Source organism: Pleurodeles waltl, chromosome 12, assembly GCF_031143425.1.
Source record: "Pleurodeles waltl isolate 20211129_DDA chromosome 12, aPleWal1.hap1.20221129, whole genome shotgun sequence".
NCBI classification, from domain to species: domain Eukaryota; kingdom Metazoa; phylum Chordata; class Amphibia; order Caudata; family Salamandridae; genus Pleurodeles; species Pleurodeles waltl.
Genome location: NC_090451.1, coordinates 419,793,532 through 419,816,187, shown reverse-complemented (window position 1 = coordinate 419,816,187; position 22,656 = coordinate 419,793,532).

Genomic DNA, 22,656 nt, shown 5'->3' with positions numbered 1-22,656 from the left:
GCACAGGAGCCCTCCCAGTTCCCCTGTGTTCCTGGGCCTCTGTCACTTGGACCGTGTGCCCACTACCACTGCCCCCAGGTCCCTGTTGTTGTTGGGGTGGTGGGTTATCCTGTGTTCACTGTAGTGGTGGACACACAGCTGATTGACGTGTCCTGGGGACGGAGGTATGGGCCCGCTGGGTGGGTGCTGTGCTGGTGTTTCCAGAGGGTGGAAGGTCTGTGTTGGGCTGTGCCTGTGCGAGGGGAACCAACTGTCCGAGGCCCACAATGGTCCGGGCTGGTCATTTGGATCCTGTTGGCCAGAGCTGCTGTCATCACTGTGGGCCTCTTCTGTGGGTGGGGTGGAGATGTCTGGACCCTCCTGTCTGGTGACGTTGGATAGTGGTCCTGCAGGGGTGTAAAAGCATGATTATTGCATCTGTGTGTGTCATGGTGTGCAATGGCTGGGTGAGCGTGTACCCCAGTGCTAGCATTCCTGTGTGGGGGCTTGTGTGATGATGGTTGGAGGGGTGTTATGGGTATGTGCAGTGGGCATGCTTTAGTGAGGGGTGACCATGCTTAGTTGTGTCATGCAGGGCTTGGTGTTGGGATCGGTGGTTTGTGTTATTAGTACATTAGTGAGGAGTTGAAGTGATAGGGGAGGTGGTGAGGGTGGGGGTGTGTGATAGCATGCAGGTAGGGTGGGGGATATGATAGTTAAGATTTTACTTACCAGTGTCCATTCCTCCACCGACTCCTCCGAGGCCCTCAGGATGCATAATGGTCAAGACCTGCTCCTCCCATGTTGTTAGTTGTGGGGGAGGAGGTGGGGGTCGGCCGCCAGTCCGCTGAACCGCGATATTGTGCCTGGAGACCACGGAACGCACCTTCCCCCGTAGGTCGTTCCACCTCTTCCTGATGTCCTCCCGATTTCTTGGGTGTTGTCCCACTGCGCTCACCATGTCGACTATTCTTCGCCATAGCTCCATCTTCCTAGCTATGGAGGTATGCTGCACCTGTGATCCAAATAGCTGTGGCTCTACCCGTACGATTTCCTCCACCATGACCCTGAGCTCCTCCTCGGAGAACCTGGGGTGTCTTTGCCGTGCCATGGGGTGGTGTAGGTGATGTGTGGGGTGGTGTATGTGGTGATGAGTGTGGTGATGTATAGTGGTGTGGGGTGTTTTGTGCGTGGATGTTGTGTGGGTGATGGTGTTGTGTGCCTCTGTGTGGTTGGGTTGTCTATGCTGTGCTCTCTCTCTGGCCTTCGTCAATAATTTTTTCGTTGTAGGGATTTGTGGGTGATGTGGGTGTGTTTTTTATTTTGTAATGGGTGTGTGGGAGTGGTGTTTGTATGTGTATCAGGTGTGTGTATTTTGAATTGTCCAATGTGGCTGTGTTTTGGAGATGTGTGTGTATTTTGAGTGCGGCGGTGTGTACCGCCAATGGAATACCGCGGTTGAAAGACCTCCGCGTGGATTTGTGGGTCGTGATAGCATGGGCGTGTTTCTGTTGGCGTGACGGTGGAGGATTTGTTTTCACCAGTTTATCACTGACCTTTGGTGTGGTGGTCTTGTGCGGGTGTCTGAATTTCGGCGGATTCCGAGATGTGGGTCATAATAGCTGTGGTGGATTTCCACTGGCAGTCTTCTGCACGGCGGTCAGCGCCTTTTACCGCCAATGTTGTAATGACCCCCAGAGACTCTGAATCACAATTGGTGTCTGGAAATGCCCTATAAGAACAGGAGTTCAACGTCCCCAGAATTATCAACTATCAAGCAGCCAGTCAGGCTGTGCGAGAAGGGGGTGCTCTGCAAGACCTCTGTCTGTGACCATGACTGAAGGCGAAAGGCCTGCCAGTGTCACAGTTGGGTGAGGGGACATCAACCATGGGCTTCAAGACCACCTGTCTTGGAGCCTAAAGCACCAGTGCCTGCCTGCTTGTCAAGACCAGTGTGTCATGTGAGAAAAAGGAGAGCACTGGAGGGTGCAAGGTCCAGTGGGGGATCCTTTTCATTGGATCCCTGTAGCAAGGTGTGAGGTTGTGGCTGCTTCACAAATTGGATCATTTTCTGTGTGCAGTGAAAAGTCAGCAACTCCCCCAATGTTGAGCAAGTGCCATAGTGAAGTGAGCTGTGACTGCTGCTGCACCTATTGGGTTATCACCCCTGTGGAGGTTATAAGTTGATGCTCTGTATTTCAGCAGGGGCCACCATGAAGTAGTGCTGCTGTGCCGAATGGGCCATAGTTCGGTTGCGGAGCTAGGTCGGCAACCCTATGGGGGTCATTTTGACCCTGGCGGTAAAAACCGCCAGGGCCGACGACCGCGGGAGCACCGCCAACAGGCTGGCGGTGCTCCCATGGGCATTCTGACGCCGCGGTCAGAAACGGAAAACCGGCGGTGCACCGCCGGTTTCCCGCTGCCCTGGGGAATCCTCCATGGCGGCGCAGCTTGCTGCGCCGCCATGGGGATTCCGAACCCCATACCGCCATCCTGTTCCTGGCGGTTCTGGCCGCCAGGAAGAGAATGGCGGTATGGGGTGTTGTGGGGCCCCTGGGGGCCTCTGCAGTGCCCATCCAATGGCATGGGCACTGCAGGGGCCCCTGTAACAGGGCCCCACCAAGATTTTCAGTGTCTGCCATGCAGACACTGAAAATCGCGTCGGGTGCAACTGCACCCGTCGCACCCCTTCCACTCCGCCGGCTCCATTCGGAGCCGGCATCCTCATGGAAGGGTGTTTCCCGCTGGGCTGGCGGGCGGCCTTCTGGCGGTCGCCCGCCAGCCCAGCGGGAAACCCAGAATAACCGCCGCGGTCTTTTGACAGCGCAGCGGTATTCTGGCGGGCCCCGCCAGGCCGCCGGCTACCGCCACCGGCCAGGGTCGGAAAGAGGCCCTATATGCCAGGTGGGAGCCGCTGATGAGAGTGCTGCTGTGTTGATTGAGTTGTAGCCTGTGTGGGGTAAGTTATGGACCCTGTAGGTGAGGTGGGGTCACCATGAAGATTGCTACTCTGCTGAGCAGGCCATAGTCCATGTAGTGGAGATGGTGACCCTGTATGCGATGGGGGCACCAGGACAAAGCAAAGGGTGTTGTCTGGTTGAGACCATAGTCATGAGGAAGAGTCTACTGTAGTGTCCAAAAGTGGCCAACATCCTGACAGAGGACCAGCACCAGCACCAGGAGTATCTCAACTACCCCACACATTTGAGAAGGATCCCAAGACACTTACCAGCATTAGAGAAGCATCAAGGAACCCCTGGCTGCTGCCTCTGCAGTTTCATGTATGAGGAGCTCGGTTGCACTCAACAGCTGTCCCTCCTGAGCCACGTGTGAGGAATTTACCAGAGGCAGCTGCTGCTGGTTCAGTGTTTGTAAAGGTGGCACACTCAGAGACTCCTGTTACTCCGATCCTGCTGGTTCATGTAAGACTGATTTATGGACCAGGCTGCTCTAGGGGAACTACCCTGCCATAAATTGTTTCAGCACTGAAACACTTTTGACTTTAATGAAAAGTCAGAGTGGGACTCCTTAGACTTGGACTTTGGGAGGAATTTAACCTGAATGTCACCTAAAGTAATTAGAGAATAACTGCTACCGTTAGCAAGGAGGGGGGGACATTTCAAAGCCCGGGCTGTTAAAACAGTAGAGGTTTGACCTCAGGGAACTGTATGTATTGTTTGTAAATGCCATATATTACTTTTTATTCATTTATAATCATGAATACATAGAAGCAAGAATTTGACTAGATGAATAATTATTGCTGTTGCTAAACATATTTTGAGTTGGGAACCTGTGTTCACCCCCCTCTCTTTATCTCCCAACCAAAAAGCCTTGGACTGCTTCAACTGCACTACAAATGCGAGTCAAGTGCTGAAGGGGTACTTGGACCAGTTGCTCAGGACCCATAGTAGGTCAGTCCTGAAACATCAGGAGTAAAAGGCCTCAACTCCCACAGTTGGCCCCAGTTGCTCCTACTTGTCCCGCAGCCTTCTGAAGGGGGTTCTGACAGTATGATCACTACATTTCAGTATTCACAAATGCACTTTTGTACTAACTTACAAGTTTATAGTAAGTCACTACCGCCTTTATTATCTGTGGGAAGGTGTTACAGTGGCAGTGATCGGCCACGTATAGTGCCAAACTTACTATAATAGTGTAAGGCACTAGAGAAGAGTGTGTTACAAAAAAGTGCACTTTTTGAATACCAAAAAGTAATAAACTTAATCAAATGTGTAAACTTTCTAAACGTTGTAAGTTATGTTTGTGAATCAGGCCCAACATGTTTCTGAACATAAATATGCTTGATGTCCATAATCTAGGCCTCTTAGAGTAGATCAGTTTAGGTTTAAGATTTTCAACATATGGTTTGTTCAAGTGTCAGAATCTTTTGGATGCCCACCGCTAATTTATGATGCACCAGTAACCAGAATGGAATGTTCAGAGCTAGGCTGCCAATCAGAATGCTTCACTTGTAGCCACAAATTACTAGTATAGATGGACTCGTGGAGGATTATGAGGCTGTTATCTCCGTGTCACACTATTGAACTGATAACTCGTCCCTTTATGATAATTTATTTCACATCAGGACTCGTTTTAGGCCAATGAATCTTTTGACCCAGTTGAGAGACACCTTAGGATGAGATAGCTAATCAATATATCAATCAATACATCAATAATATCATCAATATTTATCACGACAATGCATTTCACTTTAGTCAAAGTCATTAATCAATTCAGAGACGCTACCTTGACCTTTCAGCCATGAATATCCACACCTTGTTTAGTAGAATTTTATGAATTTTATTCGCTGTTAATTACAGTCTAATATCAAATGCGTTAATCTCAACACCAAGAAACATATTAGCATAGACACGATATGGCAACTTTGGTAAGCTTTCATTAAGGGGAGAATCACAAACATCAGTACGTAACACGGCGTGAAGATAGATCAATTTAGCAGAATGTCAATAACACGTCAGTTCAACAAAGCATGGTCTCGGTCGTTTGTCTATTTGCGTCAGTTTTGGTGAACGCCTGTCCTAACCACTAATTAGCATTAGCATGTTGGGCTTCATACAAAATGATTTGAACACCAATTTGGAAAACATCTAACTATGGTCTCTGTCAAAAGTAAGCAGTTGGTACCTAGAAAGGAAAAGCAAACAGACAAATTACAAATGCATTGTCATAATTACCCTCCAAGGATTAGGTCAGCACACAGGCTCAGTCTTCGTCTTCAGGACATTAGTCAGATCGCCATCAGTCAGAACTCAGCTCTGGGGCAAATGAGCACTTCCCTCATAAGGAGGAAAAGTGTAAAATGGGCAATTCTAAGGGCGTGGATGATTTAAGTAAGCCGCCCAAATCACCAAACAGAGGGACAGAGTTTCTGGATAAAATCAATAGCATTCCCTACCTAGTTCTAAATGACTTCTCGTGACATGGGTTTTTATCCCTTTCCCATTGTTCATTCCCCCAAAATTCTATTGGTCGTTTGTTATACCCCACTATCTTTAACCTATCAAATTAAGCATTAGGTAATCCTAATCTTCACCTCATTTTGTTTTACAAGTTTTTGATTGGTCTTCTTAATTGATGTCTCCAGAGGTGGCACATGAGTTCATCCTTCTGTAATTCTTTGCACATCTTTCGGTTAGCAGTTCCATTGTCTTCACCGGTTCGAATGACTTTGTACATTACATTAATCTACACAGTTTCAATTCATTTTAACATTTATTTTGCAAGACAATGAGAAGCGGGTGAGAAACGGATTTATATGGTTACACTCATCTTCCAAGTTTGAAGAAAAGAACAAGCAGGGTCATGTCCTCTGTGAGTCAGCACACTGAAAAATAGAAAAATGCATTTAATATTAGAGCTGGGCAGCTAAGCTCCAGCTCATGCTAACTTAAGCCTATGAGGTTTTCAATACAGATTTAATAACGCAAATGTTAGTATAAGCTCATTTGAACGTAACATAAACATTTTGATCATCATTATTAGTTTCGATGAGGCAGTATCACACCTTAATTCATAAACATTTCACGTTAATATAGATTATAGAAGCTACGCTCTCTCATTCTCTCCTCTGATGACGTTTGTCATCACACAAACCTATCCCTTTGACCTTTCGTTTTTGATTTTTCACCTTTGGCATAATGCGCATTTCAACATCTTGTCCCTTGTGTGAACTTTTCCAAATTTCATTGAACATCTTCTCCCTTTCACTTTCTTCATTTTTCCTGGTTCTCTTTGTCCAATTTCTTTTAATTTTATCATTAATTTTCATGCTCCCCACAATCCTAATAGACAGGCCAGAACAATTAACAGACCCCCTAATATTTTTGCAAGTACCCCATTCCAAATATTGCTAACCCAGCTCCCTACTCTGGCAATTCATTTTCCAAATTTCTCTTACACTCCAGGTTCCTTCAAATCCTTCAAGTCTGCACTATCTCTAGTCAGGTTAGTAAGCATACCTCTAATCTTTTTTACTATTGTCAGGTATATATGAGCAACAATGACGCTCGTTGAGCATCTTGCGGACCCCCCCACTCTTTGCTAAAAGAATGTCTAAAGCAAGCCGATTTTGAAGAGTCATAGCTCTTTCTGCAGCAAGTTCAGTATCCATCAGGAGTATAGCCCCTGTAAAATTTGTCAGCATGTTATCCACAATAGTAGACAACTTTTGAATCTTTATGGAGTTTAAAATAACCCCTACTAAAGGAATTATGGATCCTAATATGTCTCCAACAACAGCATCCGCTGTCTGTCGTTTTTGTCTAGCATGTTGCAATTCAGACGTCTTAGGTATTTGCTTTAATTCATCAATCTGATAAATCTTTGGGAAAACTATTCCCAAATAACATGTCCCATACCATCCCTTAGGGAGACGGTAGTAAGCCTTAAGTCCACAGATGTAATAAATCCCAGGGATCGCTGGATCCTGTCCATTTAACATGAAAGTCCATTTACTCTGAAACAAAAACACATGTCTGCATTCACTCGTTCCCTCAAATAAAGTGTCATGCTCGGATTTTGGCCTATATATAAAAAGCCTCCCTACATGTAGTGCATCTATAGCTAGTTTGCCTTGCGTCTTTATTGCATTGTAAGCAAAATCATTTGCATAGGTACATTTTTCTGACCCTTTCTCTAATCTTTCCTTTAGTGCTTTGCGTCTATCATCAATGTGATCTAAAAAGCTTTTCTCTACAGGTGTCAATAAGCAAGTTAGATTGTTGCGGTGTGCATAAGCTGTCCCAATTGTAAGCGTCAGTTGAAAGAAGCCCCTAACTTATTTTATACTATGCTCCTTAGCTAGCTTGTTCAGAAACTCAATCACAGGCACAAAGAAAAACACCAGATCTAAATTTGAATAAAAATATTGCACATGCTCTTGATCATAGAATCTTGTTAATAGCAAGCTACAACTTATCCCGTATGTTAGTGGCAAGCTATGATATGTGACCCCTTCTTGTACTGATGAAGGAATCTTTGTACACACATAACAGTTTTTCGCATCCATGGTCTCAACATACTCATTCAGCAAGTGATAGAAGACATTAGTAGAAAGTTCCCCTTTTGAATTAGTTCCCTCATTCAAGTGTTTAGCATCCTGCTCAAACTTTTCCCACGGTGTTAATGTTGTAGTTTCAGGTTTTGAAGCATTGTTAGTCACTTTCGTATCCAACCACGGCATTCCCACAATCACTCCCACAATTATTATTGCACACACAATACCTATTATAAGACTCAACCAACCACACACTTTACCCTTTTTGTTACTACCTCTATTATAAGCTATGTCTGTAAAGAATCAGATAGCAGAACAAAAATCAACTTGAGGACGATATAAAACTCTCTTTTTTTTTCTTTGATGCAAAAAGTCTCTTTCTCTCTGCGTGTATTTACAGCGTTTCAATCACTCCAGGACCCCTTAGTCAAATCAGGTTAGCAGCTTGTCATAATCAGGTTTCCCAAGTCAAATCAAGTTATCAGTGTCTCATCAAGTAATTTATAAGTCTCTTTTCATAAGTTTTCAGTTTCCTTTTAACAAAGTCTCTTTCTTTGAGTTACTTCAGGTACTGTAGTATTGGCCTGGCACTTCTCAATCAAAACAGAATGCTAAGAATTCTTGTTGCCATTCAGATGTTGTTGCATACGCCCACTCAGGACCTGCGTACCTTCTAATTGCAGTTCTCTTTCTTTTCAATCTGCGTTCACCTTGCAATTCTCCTTCACTCAGATCCTCTACTCGGGATGTATCAGTTTCTTCTGTTATTGTTTCACCTGGTACACTCTTTTCTCTTGCAGCCTGTTTCTCTGGCCAGTTATCTCCCTTACGCGTCTTCTTTCTGCCTGTTCTTTCAGGACGCTGATCAGCACCCTCCTCTTGTACTATGGTGTTTTCTCTTGATGGACCTGCAACTGGCTCAGGGGATGCCGGAGTACTTTGGTCTCTTTCTATTATTTCCCCTTCTTCTTCTTCTTCTTCTTGATCTGTAACAGGTTCAAGTACTAACACGTATCAGTCTACTTCTGGGAGAACCTCTCCTTGCTTTAGTTCACCTGCTGCCTCTACTGAGATAGGCACACTGTCACCTCTCTCAAACTCGTTCACTGTTTGAGGGACTAGGCTGTTCTCAGTGGGCTCTCCTACAGTCTCAGTTCCTTCTTGGCTGTTTTCTGGCCCTGAGACTTCCCTTTCTGGAACTGTTGTGCCAGTAACTTCAAGTTCCTCATCAGTTGGACACGTTACCTTCTTTGTGTGACTGGCATGTATCCAGTTTGGAATGCCTGCACATTTCACAGCAGTGGTTGGTGTCAAGATTACTTGATATGGCCCCTTCCAGTGCGGCTCCAAACACGACTTTCTCAAGTGCTTCTTGACAACCCCTAGTCACCGGCTTGTAGGGTGTGACCTGGATCACCGATCGGAGGCAATGTGTTAGCTTCTACCTGATGAGAGAAAGAGCGAATCACATCAGCCAAGCCTTTGCAGTAGTCCAACACCATATCATCCGTGATATTTACTAGAGCATTTGGAGGTACTGCGCGTAACCTCATAGTTCTGCCCATGAGGATTTCATGGGGTGATAGTCCTGTCTTTTTATCAGGGGTGTTCCTCATCGACATCAGCACTAAGGGCAATTCATCTGGCCATTTCATATTGGTAGCTGCCCACATCTTTGCCATTCTCGACTTCAAGGTACCATTCATTTGCTCTACTAGTCCTGATGCTTTGGGACGGTAGCTACAATGCAGCTTCTGTTCAATGTCTAATGCGGCACACAGGAGTTTAATCACCTCACTGTCAAAGTGTCTGCCCCTATCTGATTCTATAGAGACCGGAAACTCAAACCTGGGTATTAGTTCCCTAAGCAGCAACTTTGCGACTGTGAGACTGTCATTTCTACTTGTGGGGTAGGCTTCAATCCAATGACTGAAAACACACACAATCACCAACACGTATTTCAATCCTCCACAAACAGGCATCTCAATGAAATCCATCTGCATCTTGCTAAATGGACCGCCAGCACTCCCTATGTGGCTCAAAGTTATCACAGTCCCTTTTCCAGCATTCATCTGTTGACAGATGATGCACCTGTGACAGGTAACCTCTGCGGCATGTCTGAATTTTGGGTTAAACCAATCGATTTTGAATGACCTGATCATTGCATCTCTTCCAAGATAAGCTTGTCCGTGATAGAGCCTAGCAAATTGTGACAGAAGGCTATTTGGCAAAACGAATTTCCTCTCTTCTGAGACCCACAAGTCATCAGCCCTCTGTACACATTGCATTCTTTGCCAGGAGCATTTTTCTTCTTTGCTAGCACGACCCTGTAATGTCTTTAACTCCTCTAGTGTATCCACCACCCTTAATGCAAGATTCAGGCATGTGTCATTTTCAGTTTGTGGCAACAATTCCCACTGATCCTTGAACGATATACAGTTCAATTCGCAAAACCTTGCGACTTGATCTGCATAGCCGTTTCCCATGGACACAAAGGGGGTCATTCCGACCCTGGCGGTCATGGACCGCCAGGGCCGGGGACGGAGGAAGCACCGCCAACAGGCTGGCGGTGCTTCAGGGGCAAATCTGACCGCGGCGGTAAAGCCGCGGTCAGAAAAGGGAAACCGGCGGTTTCCCGCCGGTTTTCCCCTGCCCCAGGGAATCCTCCATGGCGGCGAGGCAAGCAGCGCCGCCATGGGGATTCCGACCCCCTTCCCGCCAGCCTGTTCCTGGCGGTTTACACCGCCAGGAACAGGCTGGCGGGAACGGGTGTCGTGGGGCCCCTGGGGGCCCCTGCAGTGCCCATGCCACTGGCATGGGCACTGCAGGGGGCCCCTAACAGGGCCCCATTAAGATTTTCAGTGTCTGCAAAGCCACTGCACCCGTCGCACACCAGCAACTCCGCCGGCTCCATTCGGAGCCGGCTTCATCGTTGCTGGGGCTTTCCCGCTGGGCGGGCGGGCGGCCTTTTGGCGGTCGCCCGCCTGCCCAAGAGGAAAGTCTAAATGACCGCCGCGGTCATTTGACCGCGGTACGGTCTTTTGGCGGTCTCCGCCCGGCGGGCGGTGCCCACCGCCCGCCGGGGTCGGAATAACCCCCAAAGTCTTGTGACTTAACATGAGCATTGCATTTCACCACAGCAATTTCAAGAGGTAACTGAATCGCATGTAACAAATCCTTAATTTGTTCACCATTTTTCACAGGTGACCCAGAAGAGGTCATGAACCCTCTCTGTGACCACAATTGACCAAAATCATGTACAATTCCAAATCCGTATCTGCTTTCAGTATAGATAGTGACTCTCAGATTTTCAGCTGAGTGGCATGCCTTGGTAAGTGCAATTAGCTCTGCCACCTGTGCGGAATACACTCTTTTGAACCAGGAAGCTTCAATGATACCAGCTATGGTACAAAATTGCTCTCAGCATTCCGACTGAGTCTCTCAAACAGGATCCATCAACAAACATAATGCAGTCATTTTCTTTTACCTGTGTATCTTGAATATCAGGTCGTGGTTTGGTACATAGTTCTGTTACCTCAAGACAATCATGCTCAACTTCCTCTTCATTATTAACCTCAGTATTCTCAGCAGGAAGTAGAGTTGCCGGGTTCAACACAGTACATTGCTTCAAAGAAACATTAGGTGACACTAATATAATTGTCTCATATTTGGTAATTCAAGCATTTTGTCATGTGCTGAGTTTTGGTTCGAGTCAACAAAATTTCAACTGAAGGCGGAACCATTACAGTCAGGGGATATCCCATTACTATGCCTTCACACTGCGTGAGGCTCTGACCAACTGTTGCAACTGCGCGCAAACAACCCAGTAAGGCTGCTGTGACGGGGTCCAAGGGAGCTGAAAAATATGCTACAGGGCGATTTGCACCTCCATGGACCTGTGTTAAGACAGACAAAGAACAAGCATCACGTTCATGACAAAACAGTAGGAAAGGCTTCGTGTAATCAGGCATACCTAAAGCTGGTGCCCTGCACATGCACTCTCTCAATTCCATGAATGACTCAAGCTCTTCTTTGGATAAGGCTATGGTATATGGCTCGTCCTTAATCTCTTTTCCTGTCAGTTTTATCAAAGGTTTTGAGATAATTGAGAAGTTGGGTATCCACTGGCGACAGTAGCCCACCATTCCCAAAAACATCCTGACATCTCTCTTTGTTGTTGGGGGGTTCATTCGCAAAATGACTGTTATCCTTTCTTTCGATATTCTCCTGGACCCTCTTTCAATCAGATGTCCTAAGTACTTCACCTCTTTCTGACAGTACTGCAGCTTTTTGGGTGACATTTTATGTCCATTCTTTTCCAAATGATTCAGTAAGGCAATTGTGTCATATCTACAGTCATCCCTTGTTCTGGATGCGATCAGCAAATCGTCAATGTACTGCACTAGAGTCGAGTTAAAAGGCAGCGCTAAGGATTCAATATCTGATTGAAGATGGACGGTGATTCAGAAAACCCTTGAGGGATTCTGCACCAACTGTACACCTTGTTCAGGAATTTGAAACTGAATAAAAACTGGCTGTCCTCATGAAGAGGTATCGAAAAGAAGGCTTGTGACAGGTCTACAACGGTGAACCATTCAGCATCACATGGGACCTGAAACATAATCACTGCTGGATTGGGCACTATGGGGCAACATTTTACCACAATCTCATTTATTTTTCTTAAGACCTGCACAAATCAAACCTTCCCACAAGGCTTTTTCAGACCCATTTTCGGTGAATTACATGGGCTGCTCAACACTTCTTTTAGGACCCCCTGTTTCACAAAGTCCGCAATTATTTGTGACACTTGAATAAGAACATCTTGTGCCATGTGATATTGTGGCACCTGGGGAAACACTGCATTTGGCTTCACTTGTACTCTAACCGGTTCTACTCCTTTTATCAATCCCACCTCTTTACCTGTCAAATCCCACACTTTCTCTGTCACAGTCCCTTGTAATTCGGCAGGTAAGTCGATCACTGTGAGCATCGGGAACAAGATAATCAAAGGGTAATCTTAATTTGTGGTTCCTGTTTCTAACCCTGAGAACTGACCATCATCCCCTTCATCATCACTGTTTGTCTGCACTTCGATTCCATCATTGGAACAGGTAATCGAACATTTTGTCTTGCACAGTAAGTCTCTTCCCAGTAGGGATACCGGAATTGAATCACAGACTACAAACTTATGCAGTCCCTGGAAGTTGCTGATCCCAACTTGTACTTGATCAGTAATCGGATTTGTCAAATACTGGTTTGCCACTCCGACCACCCTTATGGTGCGCCCTGAAAGTGGTAATTTTAGAACCTCTGCACTTCTGACAGTAGAGCGTGTAGCTCCGGTATCGACCAAGAATGAAACTTTATGACCCATTACCTTTCCCTCTACGTAGAGTCCCTCTGATCTACCTCTAGGGACCCTGCAAGCCTGCACTCTTCGCTATCTGAGCTGTCATCCGACCACTCCTCATTCATTCCATCTTCACCACGCAATGGGAATTGCTGTACTGTATTATTTTGGCTCATCACTTGACCTGTGACCTGCTGAGGAAGCATCACCTGTTGCTGTCCCATCGGAGCTAGTGGTAATTGCATTTGCTGTCTAGGTACCATAGGAACCTGCTGTTGTACTTGCTGTATTTGTGCTGGTTGAACACGCGGCATTTGCATTTGCTGCATGGGCTTTAGCCCCTGCATCTGAACCATGTTATTTTGGAAGTTCGAATTTTGATTTCTCAATTTTGGACCTCTCACATTTTGCAATGTACCGACATTAGTGCTTTGTTGAACGACACCATCCTGCACCACATTCGGACATTCCCGCTTCCAATGCCCCACACCTCTGCTTGCGTGACATGGTGACATCCTTTTCATCCCTTGTGCGTCATTTTGAACCACAACAGTATTTAAGTCTGGACCACGATTCACAAAACCTCGACCTCTTGGTTGTGCCTGAAACATACCATTCCCTTGCGGTTGCTGCTGCATCATCTGTTGAACTCCATTTCCCTGCATTCCTGCCTGCGCTGCCCTTATCTGCATCACCATCACTTTCTCCTTCAACTTTTTCTGCTTCAGCTCAATCTCATCACTACAGTATTTTGCATACTGCAACACCTCATCAATCGGCTTTGCTTGCCAACAAATCAAATGATTCTTAATCATCTGGCTAACCTCTGGTCTCAGCCCTTCAACAAATCTGAACACGAGATGGTTCATGTCTTTCGGCTCAATGGTCTCAGTACCACTGTGATGTTTGAATGCCTTCAACAATCTCTCATAATAAGCATGGATTGACTCTTTAACCTCCTGTGAGGTCAGGTCGATTTTCTGCCAATCAGTCACCTTCGGCGACACTTTCTGCTTCAAAAACTCAATCACTTTATGATAGTACTTCATCACCTCCTCAGAGGGTGCTCAGGTCACTTTGGGCCATATGTACGAACACTTTTTCCCATAGACACAGAATGGGTAAATACCTTTGCTACATCTGGCCCCTTATCCCTTGCCGGCTCCTTCGTCGGCCAGTCTACCCCTCTCTTGCACTCGAGCCACAAATCAGGCGGAACAATGATCTCAAACAAGGTATTCAAGTCTTCCCACACAAGCTTCACAAACCTATCTGTTTGTTGATACCACTCGATCGTTTTCTCCCTCAATCTGGGATAATCATTTGTAAAGGATAGGATGTCTCCTCTGGACCACGGCACATGAATTAAAACCCCACCAGCTGTTTCTCTCATGGGTAGTATTTTGACTGATTCCATATTGGGTGAAGCTTTAGCCTGACTTGACCCCGGACTGTCACCTTTCTCCTTATCTCTTTTCTTTGCCCATCTGCCTTCCCATTTTTCTAACGCTCCCCAGATTTGCGCACTTTGCAGTATTTCTTTTAAATGCGCTTTCATACCGGCAGACCTCATATGCTCAAAGTCTTCTGAATCAAAGTCTAACCTGTAACTTCTTTTCAAATGTTTAGTGTTTTCAATATCAATGTTGTACTTGTCTGCCAGGTTCGCTAATCTCTGATGTACCTTGCCTACCTCTTTAGTAATCTTAGGACACAGATATCTCAGTTCTACTTCTGTGTATGACTCTAATCTGTTTACCCCCATTGTTCCGTCCATTAGTTCAGCAGCTTCCACACCCAGTCTCACAAAATTCAGGTAATCATCTTTCCCCAACCTCTCCGGTTCTAATGCAGTTACTGTAGTCTCCTGTGAAGCATAGGTCTTTTCTAACCACTCATTCAACTATTGTACTGTAAAACCCTGTAGTGAAATGTTCCCTGCATGCATCATTGGCTATTGTGAAGCATTCATACTTATCGTCTGTGGGGTTAGCACTCCTAGCCCTGCCTGTCTCACTGCCTCCAATGGTGCTTCAGCTGGGCTAAGGTTTAACAAGGACCTCGGTTTCTCAACCGCTTGCTCTCCTGGGGCCATTAACTGGGGAGTTCCTATGGACCCTCCTTTTATTGCATCTTGGGTCATTACTCCCTGATCACATACACCAGGCTTACCTTGTGCATACAATGGCACTGGTGGACCAACAGTAATTGGTAACGATATTGCAGCTGGTGTCTGACCTGGTCCCAAACCTCGTGGAGCTGCGACTCCAAAGGTCTGCTCCTCTGAAGCTGGGGCAGGTATTAATGGGGGACCTGCTGTTGGGTTATGTCCTGGTATCAGTTGTGGCTTCCCAAGGCCTCTTAGTTTCTTTAGGCTTACTAGAGTCTTTGTCTGATTTACAGGTAGCTTTCTTTCCCTGCGTCTCCTCTCCCTGTGTTATTGCTGGGAACAATTTTAATCCATCAACTATTCCCCGCCTCCACATTTTGCTCTCGTTATCCCACCTAGCTTCTGCATAAGTCTTTTCTGCCCTTTTTATTCTTCTTTGGAATTTTTCTTGTCTATGTTTAAGGGACATTAAATCCCAAATCGCTAAATCCTCATACTGAGCTGGCCTCGGAGGTGATTTCTGTACGCTTAACATTCACCTCCAATTCTCTAGCACCCTTGTATTGAATGTCCCATGTTCTGGGAATGCTAAACATCTCTCTTTCTCTGTTAATTTGCGCCACTGTTTCATCCATAAACAAGGCGCAACACCTTTCTCATCCAAAACTATGTAAGCTGGAGTACCCTCAGGCTGTGTAGGCTCCCCTTCACTCGCCATAATGTATAGATCTCCTTTCAGAGCACTCTTAAAAGCTTTGGCAAAATTCATCTTAGCGTTTTCTCTTATTTGTATTTGATCAGAAAGTTACTTTAGTTCCCAGGACACTCTTCACCCACCTTTCTCAACCTATTGCCTCTCACGGGCAGCAGCCAATCCGTTCGCGAGCCCTCTCGACAACTGACCTATCTCAGCGCGGCACCACTGACGTCACACTCACACACTGCAGCTGACAAAGTCTTGCGGCTCGTCCGCCCCACACTGGATCCACACCAAACTAATGCAAAAATTACTGCAAGCACCTTAACAATAACACAAATTTGCTGGTTTACTACAGGAAGGGTAACACATCCGCTTCAGAACTTTACAGAGATTTCAATTGAAGCCTCGCCCGCTACTTACTCCTTCTCAGTCCACACACCCGCAAGCAGAATTCGACCTGCAAATCCTACTCTCGACTTGTCAATGGTTTGTCCTAGTGCACTTTAGAACTTGCCAAATCTCCATCGAAGGTTTCACAGATACATTTAGACTCGAACTCGACTTGTCAACCACGCCCGATTGACCTATTAAACCGCACAAATTACAACATAAACCCATGTCTCCTACACTTGTCAATATACTCCGGAGTCTTAGACCACGACGGGTCTGTACATGAACAACCAACCACGTGGATAATTTTGAGCACAAAGCGCCACACTCATATGAAGTACGCCGACTTCCCACTCTCATACTGCGGAGTACGCCTACTCCTAGTAAAACAACATTTACCTGACCTAAATACACACAGATTTCACAATCACTTGCAGAAAGGCATAAGCTGAGCAAGCGCAAAACCCTATACCACACATACTATGACACTGAGAATATTCCCAACTCACTTAGGCAGGCTCCGAGATGCCGGGAAAGTCATGGTGAATTTAGAAACACATCATACCTCCAATTTGCATTATCTCAGAAAAACAGTCTAAACAATAATTCTTCGTCCTAGGGCCCCAAAGGGCCAAACCATCCTCTGCTACCAGAACTGATAACGCGTTTCTTTATGATAATTTATTTCACTTCAGGACTCGTTTTAGGCCAATGAATCTTTTGACCCAGTTGAGAGACACCTTAGGACGAGTTAGCTAATCAATATATAAATCAATACATCAATAATGTCATCAATATTTATCACGACAATGCATTTCACTTTAGTCAAAGTCATTAATCAATTCAGAGACGCTACCATGACCTTTCAGCCATGAATAACCACACCTTGTTTAGTAGAATTTTATGAATTTTATTCCCTGTTAATTACAGTCTAATATCAAATGCGTTAATCTCAACACCAAGAAACATATTAGCATAGTCACGATATGGCAACTTTGGTAAGCTTTCATTAAGGCGAGAATCACAAACATCAGTTCGTAACACGGCGTGAAGATCGATCAATTTAGCAGAATGTCAATAAAACGTCAGTTCAACAAAGCATGGTCTCGGTCGTTTGTCTATTTGTGTCAGTTTTGGTGAACGCCTGTCCTAACCACTAATTAGCATTAGCATGTTGGGCTTCATGCAAAACGATTTGAACACCAATTTGGAAAACATCTAACTATGGTCTTTGTCAAAAGTAAGCAGTTGGTACCTAGAAAGGAAAAGCAAACAGACAAATTACAAATGCATTGTCATAATTACCCTCCAAGGATTAGGTCAGCACACAGGTTCAGTCTTCGTCTTCAGGACATCAGTCAGATCGCCATCAGTCAGAACTCAGCTCTGGGGCAAATGGGCACTTCCCTCATAAGGAGGAAAAGTGTAAAATGGGCAATTCTAAGGGCGTGGATGATTTAAGTAAACCACCAAAATCACCAAACAGAGTGACAGATTTTCTGGATAAAATCAATAGCATTCCCTACCTAGTTCTAAATGACTTCTCGTGACATGGGTTTTTAGCTCTTTCCCATAGTTCATTCCCCCAAAATTCTATTGGTCGTTTGTTATACCCCACTATCTTTAACCTATCAAATTAAGCATTAGGGAATCCTAATCTTCACCCCATATTGTTTTACAAGTTTTTGATTGGTCTTCTTAATTGACGTCTCCAGAGGTGGCACGTCCGGTATGAGTTCATCCTTCTGTAATTCTTTGCACCTCTTTCAGTCAGCAGTTCCATTGTCTTCACCGGTTCGAATGACCTTGTACATTACATTAATCTACACTGTTTCAATTCATTTTAACATTTATTTTGCAAGACGATGAGAAGCGGGTGAGAAACGGATTTATACGGTTACATTCATCTTCCAAGTTTGAAGGAAAAGAACAAGCAGGGTCATGTCCCCTGTGAGTCAGCACACTGAAAAATAGAAAAATGCATTTAATATGAGAGCCGGGCAACTAAGCTCCAGCTCATGCTAACTTAAGGCTATGAGGTTTTCAATACAGATTTAATAACGCAAATGTTAGTATAAGCTCATTTGAACGTAACATAAACATTTTGATCATCATTATTGGGTCACGTATACATTGGTGGCCACTGTTCGTGGTCACAATTCAAGTATATATCTAAGCAAAATTACTATTATTATAGTTTCTATGCGGCAGTATCACACCTTAATTCATAAACATTTCATGTTAATATAGATTATATAAGCTACGCTCTCTCAATGCTAATGCACCCTGTCCCAGTGTGTCCTGGAACACCTCCACCCCAGGCAGAATTTGTGTTCCACAATATTGTGGCCTTCATTTTCTACTGAGAAGAGCAAGCAAATTAAAGAAGTATTGTTGCTCATGAGTTGTTGAAAATAATCAACAAAATATATATATTTTCTTATTTGTGCTATGCTACTTGATGGTTGTTTGTTTTACTTTCTGCCTTGAAAAGCAAAGGTTGTAGCTTGCACACAAAGGTCCTGATTCAGAACTTGACAGACGGGTTTCTGTCACAACTGTGGCGGATATCCTGACCACCAAAATCAAAATCCCATAGAATATAATGGGATCTAGCTTTCAGCCAAAGGGATATCCCCCACTGCTGTGAGGGAGTTACCATTCTGCCAATACACAAATCAGGCCCAAAATATGTGGATGGGGAGTAGTTTTCATGTCAGTAGGCTTCTGGTGAAAAACATCCCAGCTGCAATATCCACACTGCTTTCCTTTTATATAAGTAATATGCTTTTTGGTATGGTGTTGTAACAAGTCCTCTTCATCCATTGGTCTGTTGTTTTGTCGTTCATATGCTTCTTCCACACACATCTCCAGAGCAATGGGCAATGGGTCCTCCAACTTCAACCACTCGCTAACTTCATTGTGAGTGACAACATTCTGCTCTTTCAAAAGAATCAACTCCTCACAAGAAGTAGCTTCTTGGGACCACTATGGCAATGTGTGCTTTTTGACAGTAAAGCAATTTTTAGTTTTTAGCCAAGTTCTTTTGAATATTGACAACGGTCCAGCAGCTGCCACCACAATAATATTCTACTAACACCACAACACAACAAAACAAGCATTGACAAAGCCAAAAGACTGGCTGTCAACAAAAGAGCTATTTGCTTTGCAATTGCTCAGTTTTGTGCTGGATGCCAAGGGGTGCAAGTAGCCTTATAGATATTTGTTGCTTAACAATAAGGGTTTGTAAAATATCTGCTATCACATTTTGGGCTCTTGCCTGTGGCCTCTGTCCCACAATTGCAGTAGAGGGCAATTAGCAGTCATAATTGTCCAGAGATATGGCCAACAGCAATATAGTGTTGGCACCTGCGATGTCTACTGTCTCCCTTGGATTATTGATTCCAACATCAGTGTCAGAGCACATGAAAGACAACTTTCCCATGCCCTTCCTTACTCAAAGTATTAACTCACAGCACCTCTGTCCTACATTACAGTTTTGAACTGTTTAGCATGGCACTTCCCAATTAGATGAACCTATGCTAATTGTGTCCCGGTAATTGTCTTTGGTATTCTATGTGATGAATACGTCATACGCCATTGAGACATTATTAGGAAATAAAGTTGCTCTGCAGGCTGGACTGCGTTCAAGGCAACATGTGAGCTCATCATTCTGGAATCACCTTTATTGGCCGCTGCTTTTGGACATGTGGATCTGCATAGAAATGAAAGTCACGTTCAACACTCTGAACAGAGTCTAGAATACGAATACAAGGGACAGGGGGAAAATCCATTCTCTAAGAAGTGCAGCCGATCTTTCCTCTTTCTGGTGTGGCATCACGTCTGTGCATCGAGTAGAACTGAGTTCATCGTAGCACTCCGCCAAAATTCCCAAGAAATTGTGTGGCAATCAAATGTGTCACTGTTTCTTGTAGGTGTAATACAGGGTACTTAAAACGTAGAAACTACAGCTCCAAAGATAAATTTATTTAAGGAAGTCTGGAATAACTGTCCCTAGCAGTATTCAAAAGTGCAACAGAGACTTACTTCCTTTTTCCAATGTCTTGCTAATGATAGGGTGGTACGGGTGAAGAGTTCAAAGGGAGACATAACCAAAGCATTTGTGGTTTACTGACTTGATGGGAACGCCACAAGTGCAAATCCAAAACTGAAAATAAATTATGCCTTTTTGTGGCATTCTTTGTTACTCATTTTTGATTACAAACATCGAAAGGAACAATGATTTTTTCGGAGAGACTTGCTTTGCTTACAATCAAGAAGTCTTTGTAACTGAAGATTTGTAAGGATAAGATTCAAAGCTTTGGGTTGGAAACACACATTTACTAATTGGCAGTCCGTATTGCATTTTCCAGTATCCGAATCCATTTAAGATTCACCTTAATTTGCAAATATGTATTTGTTTGAAACAGTAATAGTCACCTTTTGAAAAGAGGCATCTGTCCATTTTTGGAACCTACGTAGAGCGAAAAATCTCAAAAAACTTCCAGTTGCTAGGAACAGCAGAACATAAACTGTGTGTGTTTTTTCACATAAGCGATTCATCGTCAGCAGTTTTAGATGTGGTCTGACAGGAAACTCTTTCATCTTCTTCTGTAGGAACAAATTCACAAAGTTACCCTTTTCAAAAGAGATCTTATGAAGGACGTCGACTGTGTATTTATGTACTTTAATTCAGTTATGGATTTTTCGGTTTTAAAAATGGTAAGTGGCTTTGTATCTTTGAAGGAATATGAGTCATTTAGTAGTTGTTCCAGTCCTAATTTCAAGAGCGTTGGTTTGGCAGAACATTTCCAAGCATTTCAAACGCTGTTTTAATATAGTGGCGCTGACTGATCCAATATTATCTTTCAGTTGGTGTCGCTCAGATATGTCTCATAGCAAAAGGTAAGTATGAATAATCCAAAGGGGAGTTAAATATTCTGCTACTGAATGTTCCTGGTTTCTTCAGAAAGAAGGATGTAATCGGGTTTCCTCCACAAAAAGGGTAAGTGGGAGGTGGAGTCCCCCACCTGCCTGGAACAGAAAGTCAGCTAACTCTTGAAGTTCACATTTACTGTCTGGAGCTCTGGAGCGACGTTTATGAGCCAGGCAGACACATACCTCTATTTACTAGCCCAGTGAGCAGCAAGTGTGGGCCAGCAGTTAGTGCAATACCTCTTGACAGGTCCAGGGGTCAGTAGGGCAACCCTTTGCCAGTCCAAATGTGGCCTGACGTTCAGTTGGCAGGGGTGCCATATTTAGCTGCAGAAAGTGACCTAGGGGGATCATGCGGTGACTAGCCAATGGTCTACCAGGATGTGACGCCTTATGACAACTTCTGTCTATGTGGGCCATCTAGCTATCTCATAGTACGCTATTCTACCCACTTCTAAGATGGCTGAACCCTTCATTCGTTGTAAGGAGCTTATTAGTCCACCTTAAAGGTTTGGCGACATGTGGGATACATGCCCACAGAAAAAATGGTTTGTTCACTGGTTTCCCTTCTCTGTTTCTGAGGCAAGACTGTCAACCTGAACAAAGGGGCACCCCCTCTCAAGTGTGGTTACCATTTGCCCTTCATAGGCGGATTCTCCTTTGAAGCTCCCCTTTTGTGCCAGCACCCTGAATGGCTTTCTAGGAGGGGGAGGTAATGCCTCGTTCTGAGCAGACCTCTATTGTTTCTGGGCAGAGTAGTCATTCACACAACTCCCCAGGAGGGCAGAAGGCTGTCTGGTGGCCATCAAATGTGAATGGCCACTGGATAAACTTGGCAACAGAGTGGAAACTTTCTAAACGTTTCTTTTCCTGAAAAGTGACATTAATTTTTATTATTTTGACTTGGGTATTAAGTCAGGTTTAATGTCACAATTAATTTGATACCTTGAAGCACCAACTTAAGAAGTCACATTTAGCAGTTATCAGGTCCGAGACGTTAGCCTCTCACTCTGTAGTGGTCAATGGGACTAATTGCTTTTCTACAGTAAAACCGACAATTTAGAGGTCTAACTGTTAAGATATATCAAAGGGTGGCACAATTAGTACTGGAGCCCTGGGTGGACACTTTAAATTAAATGCCTTGGGCAACCCTGGTACCATGTACTAGGGACCTATAAGTGTTAGCTTATGCCAATTGGAGGCAGCTAATGCAACATATATTTTGCACAGGTTTAGAACACTTATGCTGAGGTCTGGTCAGCAGTCATCAGTGCACTCTCTGAGTTGAAAAACCAGCAGCATCGGTCCAAAACCTATAAGAGGGATCATGCAAAAAGAGGCATTTTCTTACATTGGACAAAGGATCTGGTTGTCGGTAGGTGTGGGTTTTCCTGACAGGCTGGATGGATAGGAGCTGTGCATTGCCGTATTTACACTTCAAAGAAAACTGCCTCTATCATACACAAAGAAACCTGACACAATGATTGCCCCTGCCTTTGTTTTACTAGCCACCCTGGAGCCATGCCCAGAGGGGAGGGAAAAAAATGACCCAAACCGGTTTTAGAGTTAAATAAAGGGGTGTCCCCCACCCAAAGGCTGGCACTGAGTATAAAAGTGCCCTCCCAGAGAATAAAATCAGAGCACTACTGTACCTGTGAAGACTCAGAAGAAAGGCT